The 18877-nt window shown below is 49.1% G+C and overlaps 2 protein-coding genes across 6 annotated transcripts in view; one reads left to right on the forward strand and one right to left on the reverse strand.

Moving 5' to 3' along the window:
* The window catches only part of keap1 (kelch like ECH associated protein 1), a 64817-nt gene extending 49901 nt beyond the window's left edge, over window positions 1-14916 (reverse strand). The window contains exon 1 of the mRNA XM_033027907.1: window positions 14828-14916. The gene's annotated coding sequence lies outside the window, so the exon portion shown is untranslated. The remainder of the gene's footprint in view (window positions 1-14827) is intronic.
* Window positions 14916-18877, forward strand: part of acot11 (acyl-CoA thioesterase 11) — a 62094-nt gene continuing 58132 nt past the window's right edge. For 2 of the 5 annotated variants that reach the window (XR_004413225.1, XM_033027908.1), the window contains exon 1: window positions 15053-15388. The gene's annotated coding sequence lies outside the window, so the exon portion shown is untranslated. Of the gene's footprint in view, window positions 14988-15047; window positions 15389-18877 lie in introns of those variants that run through there. The other 3 variants (XM_033027909.1, XM_033027911.1, XM_033027910.1) reach the window with 3 other exon arrangements.

The raw sequence follows: 18877 nt of genomic DNA on the forward strand, positions 1-18877 counted from the left end.
CTTGGACAGAACAAGAGTGCATGGAGAACGCAGAAGAATGGGCTCCCGCAAGGGTCAGTTTTAGCCCCAACCTTGTTCAACCTTTACACAAATGACCTACCCATCACCAAATCCCGCAAATTCATCTATGCAGATGACATCTGTTTGGCCTTCCAAGCACCAGATTTTGGTACATTGGAACAGGTGCTCAATGAAGGCCTTGCTAAACTGGACGAGTACTGCAAAACCTGGCGCCTAAAACCAAGCCCAGAAAAAACGGTCTCCAGTGTGTTCCACCTCCATAATGCAGAAGCCACAAGAGAACCAAACATCTATCTGAGCAGGACCAAACTGCAGTATGCCCCCACTCCAACCTACCTCGGAGTGACCCTTGACAGGATCCTATCCTTCAAGGAACATCTCAAAAAAACAGCAGCTAAGGTGAAGTCCAGAAACAATCTCCTCAGTAAGCTTGCTGGCTCAAAGTGGGGGGCAGCAGCCCCCACACTGCGCATTTCAGCACTAGCCCGTGCATTTTCTTCAGCCGAATATTGTGCCCCTGTTTGGTCCAGGTCATCCCACACACACCATGTGGACACCCAATTGAACTCAACAATGAGGATCATCACAGGAACAATCCGCTCAACACCACTCCCCTGGCTCCCTGTCCTATCCAACATAGCCCCTCCACACATCCGGCGAGTAGTCCTCACTCAAAGGATGCTCCAAAAGACCAAAAACTCCCCTCACCTGCCAATTCACATGGACAACTTCAACCCACCCACTGCTTGACTTCCATCTAGACGACCAATTTGGAAGAACCCACCACCAGCTGATTTCACCATCCAATCAGCTTGGAAAAAGGAATGGGAGTCCAAGGACGTCCCAAATAAACATCTGGTGTCAGACCCCACCCTACCGGTCCCTGGCACCAATCTCCCAAGGAAGCAGTGGACGACGCTGAATAGATTCAGGACTGGACATGGCCCCTGCTTGGCCAGCCTTCACAAATGAGGGCAGCAGCCCAACCCACGGTGTGCTTGTGGAGAGCAGCAAACAATGCAACACATCATTGAAGCATGCCCTCAACAAAGACTCAAAGGAGGACTTGTCACCCTTCATACAGCAGATCAAGAGGCAACTGCTTGGCTAAAGGACTTTGCATTCGCTAAATAAATAAATAATAACAGTAGTGTTGTTGGAGGTGTTGTTGCCATCTCGTACAGATGTTAGTACATCTCGTAAGTGTTCTGTTGATGAGGAAGTTGAGGATCCAGCTGCAGAGGGTTGTGCAGACACCCAGTTTCCTGAGCTTGGTAGCACATATGGAGGGGATGATGGTGTTGAATGCTGAGCTGTAGTCTATGAAAAACAGCTTGATATATGTGTTTTTATTGTCCAAATGGTCCAGTGCAGAATGAAGAGGCAGTGAGTTTGCATCCTTCGTTGATCTATTGTGGCGGTAGGCAAATGGTAGTGGGTCCAGTCCTTGCTGATGTATGATAAGAATCATATCCAACTTCTCAAAGCACTTCACGCCATGTACTTTAATGCCATCTGTTGATAGTCATTGAGACAAGACACCTTGCTCTTCTAAACTGATCAAATACCAGAACAATGATAGATCAATCAGTTGAATAAAGAAATCAGAATTCACAGACTCCTCTGTCAAGCTTCTCAAGTTTGCAGACAAGACAACCCTGATTGGACTGATCCAGGATGGGGAGGAATCTGCCTACAGACAGAAAGTGACACAGCTGGCGACCTGGTGCCATTGCAACAACCTGGAGCTCAATGCTCTTAAGACGGTGGAAGTGATTGTAGACTTTAGGAGAGCTTCCTGTCCCCTTCCCCCCCCCCCCCCCCCCCCCCCACTCACCATCAACAAAACCACAGTCACATCTGTGGAGTCATTTAAGTTCCCTGTAACCATCATCTTCAGGGACCTTAATTGGGAGGCCACCATTGACGCCACAGTCAAAAAGGCTTACCAGAGGATATACTTCCTGTGGCAGCTGAGGAAGCACAATCTGCCACAGGCAATGATGGTCCAGTTTTATACTGCCATCATAGAGTCTGTCCTCACCTTCTCCATTATGGTCTGGTTTGGTTCAGCTACCAAGCACGACATCCAGAGGCTGCAGCTCATCGTTCGATCAGCCAAGAAGGTTGTTGGCTGCAACCTTCCCACCCCATCGATGAATTGTACACTGCAAGGGCCAGGAAAAGATCATCTCTGACACCTCTCACCCTGGCCACAAACTCTTTGAAGCACTTCTCTTTGGAAGGCGACTCCTGCTTGTCAAAGTCACCACAGCCAGACATAAAAACAGCATTTTCCCCACGAACAGTAGCTCTACTCAACAGCCAAAAGTCTGTAGCCCCCTTGTGCTCTGGTATTTTATTTCATTCTTCACATGTTTAAATTATAATGTATTATTTTTAATTATCTACTATATCGTGTTGTTACTTGCGAGCAAAGCACCAAGGCAAATTCCTTGTACGTATACATATTTGGCGAATAAAATGTATTCAATTCAATTCAATTCAAATATGGATTAAAACAGAAACAGCCAGGGATACAATGGATCAAACAATTATGGTGAGAAAAATAATTAATGTTTTGGGTTAACCTTCATCAGAACTCTGTTTAAAGTTGTAGTGTTTTAAGATAGGGGAGGCATGGAGCAAACAAAAAGAATAACTGAGATTGGGTGGAGAACAAGGTGGCTAGAGTGACATGATTGCTTTGAGTGTTATCTCAGAGAAGAACATGTATGTGGAATGAAGGCAGTTAGTGAGGGGAAAAAAATAACAATGGTCAGATTGTGAGATGCTAACCCCAGTGATCACTGCAGCTGGAAACATTCTGCAGATCAGTTAGCATTTGTGGAGAGAGGGAAACCAAGTAGTTTTACAGGTGTGTGGCTTTTCATCAGAATTGACACAAACAGGAAAGGCTGGGTATGAGAAAATTGTTCAATCATGTATTAATGTAATGTGCCTAGACAAAAGTTCAACATTAGTAATGTGCTTATTTGGTAAATATTATTTTACCCAGGAAATTATGAAATCACTGAGTTTAAAAGAAATAATATAAACGCAGTAAATACTTGACTATTAAAAAATTATACTCAGTTTAAAATTGTATATTATTAACATGGACAGTTTCAGCAAAGCTGAACTAAGATGGCAAATTGGAGATATAAAATGAAATGATTACCCGGGAATAGAGTATTATTTGTAAAACCTAAAACATTATATTAATTTGCAGAATAAAAATAACCCGTACGTTCCTCTATTTTTATCCATTTGCACTAATGGCTCTCCAGGCAGTCTAGGTTTGAATATTTGGCTTTTTTAACGCAATGCAGATATTCACCTCCACTATTCAATTAAAAAAATATATAAGACTTAGCTCTGTAGGGGTTTTGCGTTTCCCTTTACTCCACAAAAAGGATTCCCCTAGGTTCTAGACCTCGGAATTATGGTGGGATATGATAAAAAGGTTGAATTGACCAGAGTGTGCCGATGAGAGAAAACAGAAACCAACATAGACTCAAAGCAAGTCTAAATTTACAGGCTTTATTAAACAATGAGAAATCGAATCTCACCAACACTACATAATACGTGGCTGAACTTATGCTTTAAACTAAGACTATGATGGAAAACTATCGGGCACGTCGTGAAACTTACTTTAACACAATTTTACTCCCCTCGACCTCGATCCTATTTCGGGAACTTCACCAGGTCACCAGGATACTCACAGCTAAGTCGATGCAGGCCCACGAGCTGTCCAGCAGAGCAGGAAGAGCAGGAAGAGAGAGAGAGTTCTGGCTTTACTTCGACTTTTATACCTGAGCTTCCTTTGAAACCCCCAGGTGGTCCTCTGGATAAAAGGGGTTCTTTTGATGTTTCCCAGTTTCGATCTGGCATGAACAATAGGCTTCCGATGATAAGGGGTTTGCTGATGTCATGATCCCTCAGCCTGATCGTTATCATCCCCGATGGTGATTGTGCTTGTGCTGGCCTGTTTACCACCGTCTGCTGAGGCTTGGTTCCTTCCTTTGTGTATCCAAGAGAATCTCGTTATCTCCGTCTCAGCCTTTCCTGTTCACACCGTTGTGTGATGTCCAAGTCCACAGGCCAGACGGGTTTGATTCTTTCTGTGGATTGGGGGGGAGTTTTTCCGTTGCAGCCAGCAAATTTGTCTTTTAAAATATCCATGTCCTTATCCAAGTCCGGATTGGCCCCAATAACTTACATGCCCCTACGATACGTCCAGGCTTGCACGGACCGTGTCGATTGACAAAGTTAGTGGGCAATCCTCCAGCCTCAAGAACTGTAAACACTCCTGGTGAGAAGGTGAAATTATGTACCCCGAAAGCCCCCTTAATCGCTAAACTAGGCCCTCGAAGCACATTAACTTACACTATACACCTTTTACTTTACATCAATCCCACAAACCATACAGTACCCTTAAGACCATTCCCTGAAAATGCAGGGATTACAACTTATGTACAAAAACTATTGCACTAGAGTACAGACATTTTTACAGTGATGGGGTGTCGTTATGGTGACGTCGGGCGGCTCGATTTACCAGCCGTTGTAATTTGGCCATCCTCCTCCGCCTTTTAAATTTGCAATTAATGCATAGCAAATACACCACAATTATCATCTGGCAGATGATCAGAACATGGGACACGATGCGGACCCATGCTGGTACTATGATCCAGGACTCCAGGTCCCACCAACTTGGAGACTTGATCTCTTCGATATCCCTGGCGATATCCAGAGTCTTTTGTTCCAGGGAGAAGAAGTGTTTGTGCGACAACTCGACCGCCACCAGCAACTCTTTTAATTTTTCATTCACTGGGGGAATATCATACCCAAAATGGGCAACATAATTAAATAAGTCAGTTACATTTTCTCGTACCGAGAGGTGAACCGAAGAAGGTTCCGGGATGGGTAATATTCGCTGCTGTGCCACATGGACTTCTGCCCTGGGTTTAAAGCAGAAGCTGCTGTGCGGTATCGGGCACCACAGCTGTGATCCATGCTGATACCGCTGGGCACTTGTGGTGACACAGTACGTCCCACTGCCTATATACGCCACCTGTGGAGGGACATGGTCTGCCGCCATCGCCTCCATGGTGCAGTTTATAGGCTGTGCCCCAACAGTCCTGAACCCACACTGAGGCCTAGCCTCAGCGCCCATGTGCTGGGGACACAGGATTACCTGTGCTCCCCGGCTCCGACAACCCAAAAGGTCAATGCCTGTCACAGCTTGCTCCCTCACTATGACATAGGGCGGGACCTTCCCGTAGCGAATATGCACCCCCCCACGAACAACTCCCACGTTCTCCACTCGGTACAGAGGAGCTGGTCGTGCCGAGGTTCCCATCACCGGGATTCTTACGACCACTCCCATTATGGTGTGATTGGATTTTCCGCAATCCACCGGTACCGGGTAGGCCTCGGAGGCCACACGAAGCTGACAAGGACTCAAAGTGTTGTTATAAGGGTGTAGCGCTGCTAGGTGCTGGTTGCTTATCCAGGAGGGGACCCGACCTTGCCTCGGGTCTTCCAGGTTGCTCCTCCCCTCCCCCAACAACCACGCACCATACAGCCCACACACCTCATTCTGTGCAGCCTGATCGGACGCATTCCGGTCCTCTTTAATCAAAGCGTTTATCGTTTTTGCATGTGTCTCCAATTGTGCTATGATTTCTTTTAGATGTAGAGTCATTGCCACCTCTTCGTGTAGTCCCGATCCTACCACCGCATTTTCCTCCCCCAGAACCTTTCTTAACTGGCCCTTCAACTGATTGATCTGCAAGGCCAGTTCTACGTTGTCCATGCTATTAATAATAGACGTCCCCGTGTTAAATGCTGTAAACCCGTCATTAACCACCCCTCGTCTTTGCCTACCGGACCCCATAGTGAAATCCCCTCCCCCGCGGTACATCTCTTCTATGTCTATGTCCCCAAAATCCAGGTTGTGGAATTTCTGGAACATGTCATTTAACAGGGCCTGATATAATAATTCCGTCTCGCGGGGGCACCATGCGGGTAACCGCACTTCAGTCAAATCCGATGGACTCCTCCGTGACCCCGCGACGCGCCATGCACATCCGGAGGCACATCGTTGCCATCATCCATACGGCGGGGCTACTTATCTGGAAAACAAAGCAAAACACCTCCTTGCCTCCACAGAGCTATCCACCTAAAATGGCATTTGGGGTTTTGTTTTTGTCTGTTGTGGTCTACCTTTCCACAGCACATCCCTTCGATCCCGTACTGTCTGTCCCTGTACTCCCCTGTAGCTATACAAAACCTTATATCTAATTACGCTAACTACATCTACTTACACACAAACCAATGCTATATACAACGCCACCCGTCTCCGGGTGGCCAACTCATAACTGGTCCCCGTCACGCTGGGGCCACCCCTCTGGTGGGCCCTCCCGTGCAGGCCAGAACTCCTCCTGTCGAGGGGCCTGACTGCCCCTCACCTCCCTCTGCACTACGGGGTTTTGAGTTACCCCTACGTTCCCTGTGGAGACTGGGCTCCCTCCAGCCGCACTCCGTAGTGCCCTGTTTCGGCCACTCTCCTTCCCGGCCCTCCTGTGGCCGGCCCTAGCCCTAGGTTTAATTAGGGATGGGGACCACCTTACTGGGGGTTTAGGGACCCTGTCACTCCTACGTCTGACCGAGGGTTCCCACACCAGAGGTGATACCTCCATCTCCTCTGCTTCTGCTAGTTCTGCCTCTCTTAGGCAGTCTACGGTACCTGCCTGCGGAGGGCTGGAGTCAGCCTCCTTCTCCGCTGCTTCCAGTCCTTGCCCTGGAACACAGCCGGCTACTTCAGGCTGACTACCTGTGGACTCGCCTGGCTCCCCTACGGTTTCCACATCAACCCGGGTCTGTTCTTGATCTTTACCCCCATACGGTGCCTCTATCTTCTCCTGCCTGCAAATGGCTGCAGAGGCAGCCTTTAAAATGGGGTCTTGTGCCTGGACCGTGGCCAGGTCCGGGGCCAAAACCACTCCCGCACTCTCCTTTTCTTGAGGCTGCTTCCTGGCTGCAGCTACCTGTCCTTCCTCATGGGGATCCCATGCTTTTCCACTCCTGGCTCCTTCCCTGGCCAAGCAATCCGCCCTCTGATTTCCCTTTCCCCGTGGCTCCGTTTTGGAATGGGCCTTCACCTTATGGATATATCTATCCCCGCCCTTCCCTACGGCTGCTACAATCCTCTCTAATAGTGGTTTAGTGGTCAGGGGCTTCCCGTCTGATGAGGTGTACCCTCGGCGGGACCAGATGGCCAAATATTCCGTGCAGGAATTGCATGTGAACATGCTGTCTGAACATATGGTGTATGGAGTGGGGAAACGCTCGGGATGGGTCACCACGTACATTACCGCCGCCAGCTCTGCCTGCTGGGCGCTTAACGTATGTGGGAGTTTAAGAGCTAGGGCTATCTCTGCCTCGGGGACCCAGATCCCACAGCCCGTGAGCCGTATGCCCTCGGACACGAAACTGGACCCGTCCACGTATATTTCCCTACCCGTGGGATGTAACCCTGCTCTAAGCCCAAAGTCCACCTCCCATACCCCTTCCACCGAGCAATGGTGTGGCTCCCCTGGGTACACCAAATTGGCTGCGAGCTTGGGCTCACATAGCCTCTCAACCCGTAAGGCCATTTGGGAAAGGAGAAGGGTCCAGCGAGTGATCCTCGCACTGCTAACGGTCCCATCCTTAATCCGACCGTCCAGCAGCATCTGGGTTGGGGTATGGTGGGTCAGGAGGGTTATGGGGGACATTCTTATGAAGACCTGTACCTTCTTCACTGCCCAGTATGTGGCTAGCAGGTGCCGCTCACAGTTTGAATAGGACCTTTCTACCTCTGTGAGGACTCTGGAGGAATACACCACTGGCCTTAACTTGCCGTGCCGTTCCTGGAGGAGCACTGCGCTCAGGCCATCGCTGCTTGCGGCTACCTCCAGGAAAAATTCCTCCCTGTAGTCAATGGCTCCCAGAGCTGGGGCCTTTTGCAGGTCCCGCTTCAAATGGACGAATGCCGACTCGCACTGCTCATCCCACTCCCACTCTACCCCTTTGCGTAGCAGCCGGTGCAGAGGTGTTGCGGTCGCGGCATAGTCCTCTATAAAGTCTCGGCAGTAGCCCGTGACTCCCAGAAATGATCTTACCCCCCCCACGTCCATTGGGACTGGGAGTTCCTGCACTGCCTGCCTTCTTGCTGTATCGATACCCCTTTCTCCGGCCCTAAGGGTCAGTCCCAAGAACTTTACCTCTTGTAACCCTATCTGTGCCTTCTTGGGATTTATTTTTAAACCGCTCTTACAGAGCAGCTTCAGCAGTTCATTTACTAGGGGCCCATGTTCCTCACTGGTGTCTGTGAATAGCAAAATATCGTCCACATACTAGACGATCTTGTGGGGCTCACTAAATTCCTTTAAACATTCCGCCATACATTGGTGGAAAATGCTGGGGCTATTGTGGAACCCTTGGGGAAGACAGTTCCACGTGTACTGCTGCCCCTTGAATGTGAAAGCAAATTTGTACTGGTCTTCCTTCCTGACTGGGATAGACCAGAAACCGTTCGAGATGTCTAGCACCGTAAATACAGATGCAGACGCTGGAATTTCTGCTAATAGGTCTGCTACAGCTGCCACAGTTGGTGCGCAAGCCGGAATATTCTTATTCAGGACCCTATAATCTACCGTGGCCCTCCAGGAATTGTCTGGCTTCCGTACAGGCCAGAGCGGTGAGTTCACGTGGGTGGCTATGGGCCTCAAAACGCCTTGCTTAACCAGTGAACTCAAGGCGACTTCTAAGTCAGCCTCCGCTTCTCGGGGAAAACTATACTGTTTCTGCGGTCGGGACATGGGATCCCCGTCTATCCTGACCTCTGTTCCTGTGACCCTTCCACAGTCGTGCTTGTGAGTAGCGAATGCGGCCAAATTTCGCTTAACATGGCCTCGATACTCTGTCGGGGTCTGCCTCACTAGGACCTCTAGATCGTACCCCTCTCTGGGCTTCACGACACACAGAGCCCCTCTCTCTGATGCCCTCTCGATGACCATTACCTCCTTCTCTCTCTCAGTCCCTTCTCCTGCTATGCCCCACAAACAGTGGTTCCTCAGGTCCACCAGGATCTGGTGGGCCACTATAAAGTCGGCGCCTAGTATCACCTTTCCCTCCTGCTCCCAACTCATCAGGACGCATTTCCACTGCGCCTGGAGTGCTCCTAATTGAATGGACAAGGGAACAGAGAAAAACCCCGTCTTCTCATTTCCCGTAAAACCGACAAGACTATAGGGTACCCCACTAGATAGAGGGGATGTACGGGGATTGTCCATGTGGACAATAGTACTGGAAGCACCTGTGTCCAGCAGGTAACTCCCGACCACATCCTGGACCTCCATCTTGACCCAGGGTCTCCCACATGGGCCATACTCTAATGGGCATAGGAATGTGGGCTGTTTCGCTGGCAGTCATAAAGGTGCCGGGGGTGCGGATATGGGCGTGTCCTGGCCTGTTGCCATGGCTACCTGTCCGGATCCTCCCGCCTTTGACTGCAAATAGGTAATTAGATCTCTTACATCTATTGTTACCTCCGGGGCTGGGTTGACCGTTACCGGGGTCCTATCCCCCACTGCTCTACTTGGGTTTCTGCACTCCCTCTTGTAGTGCCCGGGCTTCCCACACCCATAGCACACCGGCCTCATCTCGGAAGAGGTCTGGCTGCCTTCCTGTTTCCACTGCCTCCTTTTGGGGGGTGCAGGTACTATTTCGTGCACCTTGCCCTTAAAGGGCTTCTCCTCACTTCTCTCTCCATTGCGGTATGCAAGGGTGAGCTTCCTGATCACCTCCGCCTCGTTAAGGTTTGGGTCAGCTGGGTCGAACCAGTGCTCGGCCCTTGCCCTAACTCGCGGGAGGCAATTCGCCACCAGAGTCTTCAGCCAGTGAGCTGTTCTCCCATCTAAATTCTGCCTATCTAAAGGCATCCCACACGCTCCCTCATATACTGCCCACAGCCTGTCTGCGAACATGTCCGGGGACTCAGCTACCTGCTGCTTCGTCTCCCCCACCCTGGTGAAAGGACTACCCTGATTCAACCCCATGGCCTCCAGAACCGCTGTCTGTGCCGCTACCCATGTTTCAGGTCTTCCCCCTTCCCTGGAGGTCACCGCCTTGCATAGGTATGAATCTAGGGTCATCAGTAGCAGCTTTACCCGTTCTACCTCATCGCAATCGTTTATGTCGGCTGCCTGCTGCACCTCCATAAAATGCAATGACGGGTCTCCTGCCCTGGTTAACTTGGGAACCTGAGCCACCACCCCCCTCAGCACATGTGCCCCATGGGGAATGATGATATCACTCTCTATGGGCCCCCTATCTGCCTGCCCTACCGGGGGACCATATTTCCTTTGCCGTGCCGGGCACATCTGCCCTACTCTGGGCTGTTGCCCCTTTACCCCTGGCTTTCCCACCATGATCGGTAACCCCACCACCTCGTGGTGTGCTACACATGGCGCGGAAGCCGCTAACTGAGGGTGCTCTCCCGCCCCTCCTTGGGCCTGTCCCTCCCCGGACAACCCGAACCCCACCTGCCGACCCGGACCTATCCCCGGCGCCTCAGGAGGCGGTCTATTCCCCTTTGCCCCTGGGGAATCATCTGCTGAGGGAAGCCCTCTGCCCCCGGGGGACCCCCCTGGTCCTACCAGGTGAACCCGTCCCCTAGTCTTGGACAGAGTCTCCTCCAGCTGCGCTATCCTTGCCTGGCAAGGCCCGTGATCACTATTGCCTAGCTCGCTACGGGCCACCCTGTATGCTGCTTGTATATCCTGGAACTTTCCCTCCAGCTCCCTGCACTTCTGTGTACTCTGAGCCAGGAGTTCCTGGGCGTTCCTTTCCCTCTCCTTTGCCTCTACCACCTGGCATTGGAGGAATTCCTGGGCATTTCTGTGGGACTCCCTCGCCTGCAAGATACACTGCCTGGCTTTACTGCATTCCTCAGATAGCCCTTCCCCTTCTCTAGCGCTTTCTTCAGCGCTGGCCCTAGCTTCTCTCAGTTGCTCTTCCAGTCTATCTACCCGTCTCTGCATTTTTGCTACCTGCTGTGATAGGCACGCTAGCCAAACTGCCTTTTCCTGCCCTTTATTATACAGTTTGCTTTCCGTCCATTGAGCTGCAGCTACTGCAGGCTGCTCTGCTCTCAACAGTGCTATCACCCATTGTTTGGTGAGATTGATCTTTTTAAACAGATAAGGGGAGATTCTCTCCTCCATCTTGCTACGTTCTCTCACCCCCTCTGACAAATCACATATCCAAAACCACCGAGGTCCTGCCATGGTCGCCATTCTGTAGGGGTTTTGCGTTTCCCTTTACTCCACAAAAAGGATTCCCCTAGGTTCTAGACCTCGGAATTATGGTGGGATATGATAAAAAGGTTGAATTGACCAGAGTGTGCCGATGAGAGAAAACAGAAACCAAGATGGACTCAAAGCAAGTCTAAATTTACAGGCTTTATTAAACAATGAGAAATCGAATCTCACCAACACTACATAATACGTGGCTGAACTTATGCTTTAAACTAAGACTATGATGGAAAACTATCGGACACGTCGTGAAACTTACTTTAACACAATTTTACTCCCCTCGACCTCGATCCTATTTCGGGAACTTCACCAGGTCACCAGGATACTCACAGCTAAGTCGATGCAGGCCCACGAGCTGTCCAGCAGAGCAGGAAGAGCAGGGAGAGAGAGAGAGAGTTCTGGCTTGACTTCGACTTTTATACCTGAGCTTCCTTTGAAACCCCCAGGTGGTCCTCTGGATAAAAGGGGTTCTTTTGATGTTTCCCAGTTTCGATCTGGCATGAACAATAGGCTTCCGATGATAAGGGGTTTGCTGATGTCATGATCCCTCAGCCTGATCGTTATCATCCCCGATGGTGATTGTGCTTGTGCTGGCCTGTTTACCACCGTCTGCTGAGGCTTGGTTCCTTCCTTTGTGTATCCAAGAGAATCTCGTTATCTCCGTCTCAGCCTTTCCTGTTCACACCGTTGTGTGATGTCCAAGTCCACAGGCCAGACGGGTTTGATTCTTTCTGTGGATTGGGGGGGGTTTCCGTTGCAGCCAGCAAATTTGTCTTTTAAAATATCCATGTCCTTATCCAAGTCCGGATTGGCCCCAATAACTTACAGCTCCTCACACAGGGTTATTATTTTGGTTGGCTGCAGGATGCCAAAACCTTGATTTTTGAATAGCCTAAAACTGTCCCAGATACTAAATAAATCCCATTGTTTCCTAAAAGGGATATTTCAACATAAGAAAAAGTCTGCTGCATGCTAAATCAGAATTGAAATCTCCAGATCTCTCCCATATCTATATTGTTACTTCACTATTAATGTTCATGGGCCTCATTAAACAGATTTGCAGATTTTCAAGATGAATGTTGGAATCCTCATTTCTGCTCCTCCTCCTGCCCCATTGCAATTGAAACTCCAATTGCATTTCTGTCACCTGGAAATAGCTTACAATGATACAATAGTTTTTATAATCTCAAAATACTTTGCAGATAATAGAGTATTTTTGAAGTGATATCTCTTTTATGTGGCAGGAAGTATGGCCATATTTATGCCCAATACAAGATTTTACAAAAAATATTAGATTGTTCCCTATTTATCTATTTAGAAGACATTGGTCTAAAGGGTAGGACACCAGGAGAACATTAATGTTCCTCAAATAACATAAAGACCTTTTTATTCCCACCAGAATATTAAGGAAAATCCAGAGATTTTATGTACATTAAAGAAATTATGTCAACCAGAGGGAGAACAGGACTCCTGACAAAACAAAGCAGTCATCTCTGAGTGGAGCCGCAGGGGATGGGCAAGATCTTCAATGAGTAATTCTCTGTTTTTACCATGGAGAAAGGCATGAGGACTGGGGAACTTGGGACAGTTAATGGAGATGTCTTGGGGACATGGATAAACACTTTTAGGGATTGCAGCATTTAGACATCTTGATAAAAACCTTCCTCTGCTTCCAGTCTTTGAAACAAAACAACTGTTTATCTTAATTTGCTTTAAAATAACTGAACTTAGATCTTTCCCTGTTAAATGTTGGCTTTCTGTTAACCCATAGCCTCGTACAGTATTAACACATGTTTGTACATGTTTTTGGCAGATAGCCTTGTGAAGGGAGAAACAAAATAAACAGCAGCAGGAAGAATAGGAACGATAAAAGTTAAGAAAAATAAATATTAATGCGGTCTGGTTATCAGCAACAATCCATGTGACAGAAATAGCTTGTATTTTTGAATGGATATATGTTTTTTTCCAGTGAGGCAGTAACTTAACTATATAACTTACAACTGTAAAACCCCCCAAAGTAGTTATCTCATATATATATATATATATATATATATATATATATGAGATAACTACTTTGGGGGGTTTTACAGTTGTAAGTTATATAGTTAAGTTACATATATATATATAACATGGGAGTCTGAAGAAGGGTCTCGACCCAAGTTGCGAGTCTGAAGAAGGGCCTCATCCCAAAACGTCACCCATTCCTTTTCTCCAGAGGTGCTGCCTGTCCCGCTGAGTTACTACAGCATTTTGTGTCTATCTACAGTTCCTTCCTACACATGGTAATTAGAAACCAGAGCTAAACTGTTCAATAAAATAATTACTGATCTTTTCCCTCGTCATACTTTCCTGTTCTAAACTCATAAGCATTTGTTCTCTTTCCATTTCAAAATCAATCAATCTCTTTAATATCAGGGACATAAGACACTGCAGATGCTGGAATCTTGAGCACAATATAAAATGCTGGAGGAACTGAACAGGTCAGAGAGCATCTGTGGAGGGAATGGACAGACCACATTTCAGGTTGAGACTGTTATTCAAACTCGAACACTTTAATATAGTACGACATTGAGCCTCCAGAGCTCTCTTGGGAAGCAAATTACAAAGATTCATTACTCTCCAGGTGAAAAAAAAATCTTCCCATCTCAGTCTTGAATGGCCTAATCCTTTAATTTGAGGCTGTGGTCCCTGGTTCCAGACACTCAAAACATTCCCACATCTATCTCTCATGTCCCATAGGTATTTCATAGGTTTCAATTAAATTACCCGTCATTCTTCTAAACTCACAAGTTGTTAGTTTATCTGTTTTTCTTTTTAATTCGACATCAGAGTGTTTAGCTGAAACCATGCCGCTCCTCAGTTTTAGATATCAGATAAAAAATGCAAATACAAATGCAAAAGAATATTCCTAAATTAAATAACTGTCTCATTTCAAAACATAGTGAAGAACTTAAGAAATAACATTAAACTCTGCAGCGAATACCACTTAAGCTACCAGGTCCAAAGGTAATTCTGACAAAGATGTTTTCTAAAGGATCTGTAATCTTCAATAACCTGATGATTAGCTGTAAAATATGTCCTCTGAAATATACAATATTCAATTAAATTCTGCCACTGGTATCAATCCTTGTCTGGTAACTGGTAGAATTTTAAACTAAGGGTCAGCAATCATATAACTTATCTAATATACAGATAATTGGGCCATTTTAAATGTTCAAGAAAGAACTGCAGATGCTGGAAAAATCGAAAAATCTTAAATTCAGTCTGAAAAACGTCGCACATTCCTTCCCTGCCTCACCCGCTGAGTTTCTCCAGCTTTTTTGTCCACGGGCCATTTTAAATGATAACTTTTGACATTCTCAAGCATTAAAAGGCGCTGTTCTGAGGAGGTGGTAGTTGGAAACATTATGGCATGGATTATTTAGTTATATCTGTACTCTCACCTGTGGAATGGAGCCAGCAGGGTTGTTGGTTCAAATCCCATTTCAGAGATTGAACAAGAGACTCATTAAGCTCAGTTACATTTGTCAACAGCAATGTTGGGTGCTTTCCAATTTATCGCGCTAACGGGCGCCATACAAATGCAAGTTTTTCCCAAGGAGTGTAAGTGTTGCGTAAAATAACGATTGAATGATTCAACGCACGGAACTCGAGGCCAAGCTGTTTGTGACACACAGTCCCCATATTTCCGAGGAGCCACTTTAGTAAAAGTGTGCAGAGTGACAGCGTGTGTACCGGGCGGAGCGAGGTTGTTTGTGCCGCAGTCGGAGGCGCGCTGGGGTCGAGAGGGAGCCTTGCAGGGGAAACACAACTAACTCAACAACTCAGGCGCCAGGTTTATCTGTTCACGGGACTTTCCACCCCCCTCCTCCCCCCCTTCTGAGAGTCCGAAGGCCGCTCTGCTCTTGGTCGTGAGGCGCGGAGATGTGAACGCGATATGGAGAAGTGAAGTCTTGTCGCTGGTTTCGCACGGCCTGTTGCTCGGAGCAGAATCTCGGGGAAAGGTCGGTCGCTGTCAAGTCTCCCCTTCCACTGCCCCTCTCCCTTACACCCCTCCCCCCCTTCCCATACCCCCCTTCCCTTCCCAGTTACCTGCCAAAGATTGATATGTGGCTGAATTGTATTGAATACTAGACCAAGTGCAGACCCGTTGGGTCTGTTCCCCCAACGTGCGGTTGTGTGTGGGGTGGGTGGGGGGGTGGGGTGGGGGGGGGGGAGAGAGGGGGTGCTGAGAGGGGGGTGAGGTGGGGAGCAGGGAGGGGAGGTAGGAGGGGGGGGGTGGAGGGAATAGGGTAGGGGGTTTAGGGAAGGGGAGGAGGGGAGAGAGAGGGAGGAGAGGGGGCAAAGAGGGGGAGAGAGGGTGTGCTGAGGGGAGAGGTGGAGGGCAGGGGGTTAGAAAAAGAGGGGAGAGAGAGAGGGGGAGGGGGGTTGAGGAGAGGGGGGAAAGGGGAGAGAGGAAAGGGAGGGGGAGAGAGGAAAGGGAGGGGGAGAGAGGAAAGGGAGGGGGAGAGAGGAAAGGGAGGGGGAGAGAGGAAAGGGAGGGGGAGAGAGGAAAGGGAGGGGGAGAGGAAAGGGGGGAGAGAGGAAAGGGGGGGAGGGGGGGGGGGGGGAAGAACCTAAAAAATATTTTAGAACCAAAAAAGACACATTCTGCAAGCATTGTAGAACCAAAAGAGACACTTTTTGCAAACATTTTAGAACCAATAAACACTTTTTGCAAATATTTTAGAACCAATAGACACGTTCTGCAAGCGTTTTAGAACCACTAAGGACACTTACATTTGAGTAGACATGTGTTCAGTGTTATTTACAGCTCAGAGAAACGTGACCCTCTGCCTTCCTCCAGCTTGCAGACACTGATTGAGGCACACCACTTCCTGGTTTAATAGTCGCTCCCCCCTGCCGCCAGCAGGGGCAGCAGAGAGAATGGGGAATTTTGTAAAATCATTAATATCTCTGTCATTTTTCATCGACGGGAAAAATCCTCGGCACAAATACGGCGGAGGGGGCCTCTGAGCAAGGTGGCCAAAAATGACGGTCGTAGGTAGCGGCGTTCTCTCGGAATTTGCAGCACAGATGGCCAAAACCGGTCAAGAACAGACTTTTAGTAATATACTAGACCAAGTGCAGACCCGTTGGGTCTGTTTCCCCAACGGCGTTTGCGGGGGGGGGTGGGGGGTTGAGAAGAGGGGAGGGGGGCGGAGAGGAGGAGAGGAGGAGGAGGAAACGGGATAGATTTGGGAGGGAAAGGAGAGCGGGGTAGGGGGTGAGAGATGGGGAGAGAGATTTCGGGGAGGGGGGATGGGGAAGATGGGGAGGATGGGAGAGGGGTGGGGGAGAGAGGGGAAAGAGTGGGGAGGGAGAGTGGAGGGGAAGGGAAGAGAAGTGGAAGAGTGGGGAGGGAGGGAGCGGTAGGGGGAGTGATGTACCTGCCTTCTCTCCATAACCCCTGATCCCTTTAGCCAACGCAGCCGTTCCCTACCCGTAGCCCCCACTGGGGGGGGGTGGGGGGCGGCATCACACACACTAACCACCCCCACACACAGAGTTGGAAAAGTGTATAAACACCGTTCCCTACCTGTAGCCCCCAGCGGAGACGTGGTCGTCGAAGTCGGGTACCGGCCGTCTTAAAATAGCGTATCTTGAAGTCGTCGAAGTCGGGTCCGTCTCGGCAATGCGGGGGGGGGGGTGGTGGCGGGGCGGCATCACACACACGAAGCATCCCCACACACAGAGCCTTAAAAGTGTAATGCCCCAACGCAGCTGTTGCCTACCCGCAGCCCCCACGGGAGACGTGGTCCTCGAAGTAGAGCCGTTCCCGAAAGGCCGTTTTTAAATGGCGTCGCGTGAGGTTGTGCTGCGGGCGCCAGCAGCCGTTATGGGGGGGGGGGGGGGGGGAGGCATTACACTTTTAAGTGGTGAAAGTTCTGACATAACAGGAATCAGCCTGGTGAACCTTCTCTGTAATCCCTCTCTATGGCAACGATGTCTTTGGGCATTGTGACATCACACGATGGAACGTTCACCATTGGCTGGGGCTCCTGCATAGGCATATGTAAATGGATCCATTCCGATTGAACATATGTGAAGATTAGGCATTGTGACATCACACGATGGAACGTTCAGCAGGGGCTGGGGGCTGGTGAAGCTTCTGTGGGTGTGAAGCCAGTTTAGTTTTGAAATATTCGGGGGGGGGGGGGGGGGGTTAGGATTTGATTAAAAACGTACACTTAAACACGTCGAAATGTAATGAGGAACGGATACTTAGAAAGAAAAGTGAAATCTCTACCAAAATGGAAAAGATGTCGGCGATTCAGCGTTCCCCCTTATCCTTAAACTTTGACCCCTTGTTCTGGTCTTCCCCAACATCCGGAACAATCTTCCTGCATCTAGCCTGTCCAACCCCTTAAGAATTTTAAACGTTTCTATAAGATACCCCCTCAATCTTCTAAAATCTAGTGAGTGCAAGGCGAGTCTATCCAGTCTTTCTTCATATGAAAGTTCTGACATTCCAGGAATCAGTCTGGTGAACCTTCTCTGTACTCCCTCTCTATGGCAACAATGTCTTTGAGCATTGGGCATTGTGACATCACACGATGGAACGTTCACCATGGGCTGGGGCTCCTGCATAGGCATATGTAAATGAATCCATTCCGATTGGACATCTGTGAGCATTGGGCATTGTGACATCACACGATGGAACGTTCAGCAGGGGCTGGGGCTGAAGCTGAATCTATGAGTGAGAAGCCAGTTTAGTTTTGAAATATTTGGGGGGGGGGGGGGAAGGATTTGATTAAAAACGTGTACTTAAACACGACGGAATGTAATGAGGAGCGGATACTTAGAAAGAAAAGTGAAATCTCTACCGAAATGGAAAAGATGTCGGCGATTCTGCGTCCGGTTTCGGAGTTGCAGGGAATCAATGGAAGAAATGTGGCTGGAAGCCAGGCCGGAAGCCGTAAATGTAAATGGATCCGTTCCGATTGGACGTCCGCGAGCGTCGGGCATCGCGATTGGACGTCTGCGAGCATCGGGCATTGTGACATCGCACGGCGGGAACGAATCGAAAGGCAGGCAGGCAGCCGGACAGATGTCGGACGGATGGGGCGAGAGTTTTATAGAATAACTAGACCAAGTGCAGACCCGTTGGGTCTGTTTCCCCAACGGCGTTTGCGGGGGGGGGGGTGGGGGGTTGAGAAGAGGGGAGGGAGGGGAGAGGAGGAGGAGGAAACGGGATAGATTTGGGAGGGAAAGGAGAACGGGGTAGGGGGTGAGAGATGTCGGGGAGGGGGGATGGGGAAGATGGGGAGGAGGGAGAGGGGTGGGGGAGAGAGGGGAAAGAGTGGGGAGGGAGAGTGGAGGGGAAGGGGGAGAGAAGTGGAAGAGTGGGGAGGGAGGGAGGGGTAGGGAGAGTGATGTACCTGCCTTCTCTCCATACCCCTTGATCCCTTTAGCCAACGCAGCCGTTCCCTACCAGTAGCCACCCCACACTA

This window comes from Amblyraja radiata, chromosome 10 (assembly GCF_010909765.2).
Source record: "Amblyraja radiata isolate CabotCenter1 chromosome 10, sAmbRad1.1.pri, whole genome shotgun sequence".
In the NCBI taxonomy this organism is placed as follows: domain Eukaryota; kingdom Metazoa; phylum Chordata; class Chondrichthyes; order Rajiformes; family Rajidae; genus Amblyraja; species Amblyraja radiata.